Below are 6,000 nucleotides of genomic sequence, written 5' to 3' on the forward strand. Positions count from 1 at the left end.
GATGCTCAGGGCTGGGGTGAAGAGGTGGGGGACCTAGAAGGCCAACATATTTCACTCGCCCCCAGCCCAATAATTACTCCCATCGCCCCTGAAGACCATAACAAGGGCAGTGCTTGCTGGCTGGACACCCTGTCTGAAGAGACACAGCACATGTAACTGACCCTCCGAGGCTCAATCTCGTGTAAGTAGCCATTCGTTTCTATTATATTGTAATTGCTGGAGAGGAGCAGCAAGGTTTCTATGAAGGGATAAGAAAGGTTCAGCCTTCAGCTGCTACTCAATGAAATGAGCGCATAATTATATACCTCAGAGCTCCAGAAACTCGTTCATCACGCTCGTGACCTAACACAGCTCCTAAATGAAGCAGCACCAGGGGTCACGGTCTGTCCGTGGCTCTGCGGCTGTACAAGTTGAGACTGATAACCGTAATCCCAGAACACGTTTGTCGAGCGCTAGGCGCAGTGGGATGGGTGGAGGTGTGGCACAGTGGGAGGCCAACCCCACAGGACTCGGGGGCGTTTAGATGTGGTTTGGAGGGGGAGGGAGGACTCCCGGATGCCTCCCAAGTGTCTGGCCTGCACTTCTGGGAAGAGGATGGACAGGGATGGTGATCACAGATGAAAGCCGGACAACAAACCCAGCGACAGCGCAGAGGCACCGATGAGGTGTGCTGGGTGGCTTTATGCGAATCCTGTCACCTCTCTGAGCCTCGGTTTTCTCGTCTGTCAAATGGGACTCGGAATCTCTGCCTGGACAGCACCTCTGAGAGTGTGAGTGTGCATTGAAAAGCTCACCGTCAAGTTAAGATGCATGATTTTAATGAATTCTGTCTGACTTAAATTGAATTAGTGTGGCCTGACCCCGAGGCCCTGGGCACCGATGTATGTGGCTGTAGCTGTGTGATTTTGCTTTTGGAAGAAATGGCTATGAAATGTTCTTGGTGATTCCCCAAATGGCCTAGAACCCCCTGCTGGCGACAGAGACCCCCACTGGACTGATGCATGCCATCGGAAACCCTTAGACCAGCAGCAGACTCGGGAGGAGTGGCCCTGACAAAGGGCGGCCATGACGGCCCAGGGCTAATATCAACGTAAGGAGCTCATTCATTCCTTTACTCACTCACTCATTCAGTCTAGTTCAGAAGGACCAGCCAAAAACAAGAACATAGACAAATAAAACTAGAATAAATTGCCTAAGTGTTATGAAGAACACCAACAAGGGGCTGCGATGTCACATACCAGGGTCCCTCCTTTGTGTTTTTTCTTTTTTATTCGTTTCAGATACACAAAGCAACTGACTAGTTAGACATTTACACCCCTCACAAAGTGATACCCCCTCAGTCTACTACTCCTCCGACACATATACAGCTGTTACAATTCCATTGACTCTATTCCCTACGCTCTACGTTACATCCCGTGACTGTATATATATATATATATATATATATATATATACACACCCAGGGTCCCTACTTTGGAGGAGGTCAGGAAAGTCTTTCTGAGGAGGTGACAATCCAGCTGAGACCTGGATGATAAAGAGGACGATGCCCCAGAAAGAGTGGAGGAGCAGCAATTGTGGGAAGAGGAAAGAGCCCTGGACAGGGCCCTGAGGGAGGAAGTGCTTGATATGTTTGAGAAATGACAGGTCTGGAGTGAAGTGATGGGGGAAGGCTGGGGAGTGAGGCTGGGGAGGGGACCTGGGCCATATTGCAGGAGTGGGGCGACTGGAGGATGGGCCAGGGCTAAGGTGAACTGACAGCCCAGCCCCTCCTGCACAACTGGGGAGCCCCAGAACCAGCCCCTTCCTTGGGGCCTGGGTAGAACAGGACAAGTCCACCTCAGAATTTGGGAATCTCTGCCCCAGCCCCTAGGACTCCAGTCAGGACCCTCCCGCTGGCCCGGGGGAAGTGAGATGCTCCAGTGCCACTCCAATCCGCCCTTCTCAAATGCCATTACACATTGGCTCTGTGAAACCAGAACCACAAAATCCCGTTACGGCAGCTGGAGGTAAGGACAGTGGTGGAAGGATTTAGACCACGTGGAAAGTGCTCGTGCACGAGGAGGCAAGAACTCCTGGACTCCCAGGCAAAGGAAAATTAAGAAAGAAGTCCCACCTCAAACCCACAACCAAAATATTTCCTAAGAACCCTCCCTTCCCCCCCACCCTTTTTGTCAAGTGAAGGATACACACAGCTTTTCTACTTGTAACCCGGCCAAGAATAATTTGTGGCAGGAAAGTTTGAGCATTTGTAAAAATAAAATAAAAATGTAAAAAAAGAGAGAGAGTGAGTACTTGAGTGTACATTCGTGTGAAACTAAACAGAGGGAAAGTTATTTAGGTGGTAAAATGTCTCCAGGTTTCCCTCCCGCCCCCTGCACCCTGACACTTGGCCCCCCTCCCCAAGTGTTGAAATCGAGATTGCTCGGGTATTTGTTTTGTTAATCTCCTGCCAGGGCCAAGGGGCTGCAGGCTGGGTTTCTTCTTGTTCACGGCAGGGCTCCGGCTGCCAAACGAGTTCCCCCTCACCTAGCCCGGGGCTGGGATCTGTGCACCTGTTCTCTGCCCGTCTGGGACACCGGTGGGGTTGGGGGAGCATATTTGCCTTCTTGAGAGAGTGTGGCTTTGCCTCACCTGAGACCCCCAGCTCCCTGAGGGGACAAAATATGAACACCCGCCTCCCCATAACCACCTAGAGCCCTGGAGATCTGGCCTGCACCCATGGGTGCCGCGGAGGCCTCATGGAGTGCCAGACCCTAGGTGGGGTCTGGTGCAGTGGTTATGAGAGCCAGGTAGAAGAATTACCCAGACCTGGGTTCGAGTCCTGACTCAACCATTTGCTGATTGGATGAATGAGTTCAGCTCTTTGTGCCTCAATTTCTCATCTGTCAAAAGTGGGCAATGGGGACAATGACAGTGGCTACCTCCTAACAATGTCAGGAGGCTTGAAGGAGCTAACACAGGGAAGGGGTGAGGACACTGCCTGGGACACAGCAGCTACTAGGTAAACGCAAGTGCTGACTGCTGACAGGCTTTAAGCGGCACTGGAGGCTTTGAGAAGACAGCCTTTTGCTTCTCTGGGGCTTACTTTCTCGTGCTGTAAAATGGGTGTAGTCTTTGCCCACCTCATAGTGTTGTGTATGAGGATTAAGTGAGTGAAATAAGCAAAATTCTGAGGCCAATGTCAGGCATGTGGAAAGTGCTCGTTAAATGTTGGCTGTAATATGGTTATGTATGTGCTCTGCTCTGCCATAAAATTTCATTTTGATCAACAGAAAAGGAAGGGGATGAGAGTGCTCATCAGAGACTTTATTGGCCACGCCCCGTACTTGGCACCCTTTCATGAGTGATTTTGCTGCATGCCCATAATACTTGTCCACACGAAGCTTACTGGGCCCATTTGACAGGTGAAGAGACTGAGACCTGGGTGACTCAGCAGGTTAATGGCAGAGCTGGGAGTTGAGCCCAGCGATTTTGATGGCAAGCAAGGAGATTTTTAAGGTTGAGCCCTGCATGGGCTGGACCAGACCAGGAGAGGGGATAGATGAGGACGACGATGAAGATAACACTTTTTAGTGCTCACGTCGTGGGTGCTGTGTGAAGCACCTTGTGTACGTTACCACATCAGGCTCTTCCTACAACCCTAGGAGGTAGGTTTGTCGTCTCCACTAGACAGATGAGGAAATGGAAGCCCAGGAAAGTGAGGACGAGGTGTCCACTGATCCCAAGCCTTCTGGGCAGCATCTGCCTTTGGCTGCTCTGTGCCGCCAGCAAAGAAGTCAGGCCGTGGCGCCTGGCACTTGGTAGATGCCTTATACACAGCCGTCGCCTTCCCTTCTGTTGATGTTGCCTTCACCTTTTCCCCCAGGGGGGTCAGATCATGGGAGCTGAAAGGCCAAACTCAAAGCACAACTCACCTGTTATACAAATGGGGAAATCTTGTCCAAGATGGGGCAAAGCACTTGCCTAAGGGAAGAGAAAACCAGATCCAATGGTCAGTGGAGGCCCAGATGGCTCTCTGGGGGCTGCAGTCTGGGAGGGGAGGGAGGAGAGGAGGTAGCCTGGCCCAGGGCAGACAGAGCCTGGCTGCTGCTTTGCAAGAGGTCGGAGGAGGAGGGAAGTGGGGGAACAGTCTGGAGAAGGAGGGGTACACCTGCACTTCACAACTTGGCTGCCTCACCCCTCTTTAAAACTCAGCCTTCTCTGCCTCTCACCCCCATTCATGCCTCCCCATGCTCACCTCCGTCCTTCCCTTTGGTGAGACATTAGGCTGGGAGCCTGGGACCTGGTCCCAACACTCTGGGAACTGGGCTAACCCCTTCCCCTCCAGGCATCGGTAAAACGAGGGACAGTGGCACCCACCTCCCCAGCAGGTGCAAGGACAAATGAGGTAATGCAGGTGAAAGGCTGAAAACTAGACAGAAATGGGAGTTGTTGTTATTTTTATTATTACTACATCAGATAACTGGTTAGACTGCATTTTTCTCCAGTTGCCCCCAGGGCCCTGTAGAAACTGCTTCAGACTGTGCTGGAAATTGTTGAGGATATAAATCAGGAAATCTAGGTTCTACCCCAGCTCCCACCTGACTTATGGGGTGCTTTGCACAAGGTCCTGTCCAGGTTCCCTCCTTGGTCTCAGTTTCCCATCTGGGTGAGGCAGAGTGGCTGAGATGTTTTGAATTGGTTTGTAAGTGTAAACTCCTGGCTTTGTGGGGTATGGGGAGGGTGCCCTGAAACAATAGGGAAGGTGATGGCAGGAAGAAATGGGTCCCTGGTATCCGCCCTTGCCCACAGGCACCTGAGCCAGTAGGCTTCCTGGATCTGACTGTGGACACGAGTGAGTCTCTCCCTCACCTCCACAACATTTTGAGGAAAGAAAGTTGACCCTCCTGGGGTCCCATCATGGTGATAAGCCTCACGAGGGATACCCCAGTCAGCAGGGATAGAGGCTGAAATGGTTCAAGAGGCTGGCAGGCAGAGGAAGCTGAGAAAAGGAGAGAAGCATCTTTCCAGGCCATGGATCCGGGAGCTGAAGGCGGAGGCCTGCAGGGGCTGGGGAGACGGAGTGTGCACATCGCCACCTAGGCCCCGAGGAGGGGAACGCAGCCCCAGCTGGGCTCCAGGGCAGCTTCTGTCCACACCCTCCACACCAGGAGGACCCACTGTGTGCCCTGCCTGTGCTGGGGCCTGGGGACAGGCGCAATGCCAACATGGCCCTACACCCCTGCCTTCATAGCATTCACAGCGTGGAGAAAGATGACCCTGGAGTGGGGCTGCTATGGTCTCCTGTCCCGGCTTTCTCACTTACCAGCTGACAGTGTGACCTCAGGCAGGAGACTTAGCCTCTCTGAGCTCATTTTCTCATCTGTGGTAAGGGGGACTATTCCTCCCTTGCAGAGTTGCTGAGAGCCTGGGATTTTGCCTGTGAGGTACCCAGGCCCAGATTCTGGTGCACAGTGAGTGTTCAGTGGCCTGTCGTTCCCTTTCTCTTTTCCTCTCCAACTAAAATCATAGGATGCTAGGTGAGCACGGGAAAAGGAGCAACTTATTCCTTGGGGGAGTCAGGGAAGGCTTCACATTGAAGAGAGGGCATTGGAGTAGGGTTTTGAGGAATGAGCAAGAGTTTCCTAGGCTTCCCGGGGCTCTGTGAAGGCAGGAACCATATCTGCCTTGACTTATCTCTGTTTTCCCAGCGCATGGTATATATTATAATAGGAGCTCAGTAAATATTTGCTGGAAGGGTGGGTGGCATTCCAGGAAGCAGGGACAGCATAAGCAGAGGCGTGGAGGCATGCCTGGGTCTGCCATCACTGGTGCGTGAGCCACTTTGTCTATGAAAGGCTATTGTCCATGAGAGTTCCCCTGTCTGTGTCCCTGGGGGATTGTGGGTCCCTCCAAGGGTAAGCTCCTGTCGCCTTACTGTCCCTATGGCCCAGCCATGGCCTGGCCCCTGGATTCCATGCTCAGATGAATTAATATCTATGCCTTTGGATGACTGTCAAA

This window comes from Rhinolophus ferrumequinum, chromosome 9, assembly GCF_004115265.2.
Source record: "Rhinolophus ferrumequinum isolate MPI-CBG mRhiFer1 chromosome 9, mRhiFer1_v1.p, whole genome shotgun sequence".
Lineage (NCBI taxonomy): Eukaryota > Metazoa > Chordata > Mammalia > Chiroptera > Rhinolophidae > Rhinolophus > Rhinolophus ferrumequinum.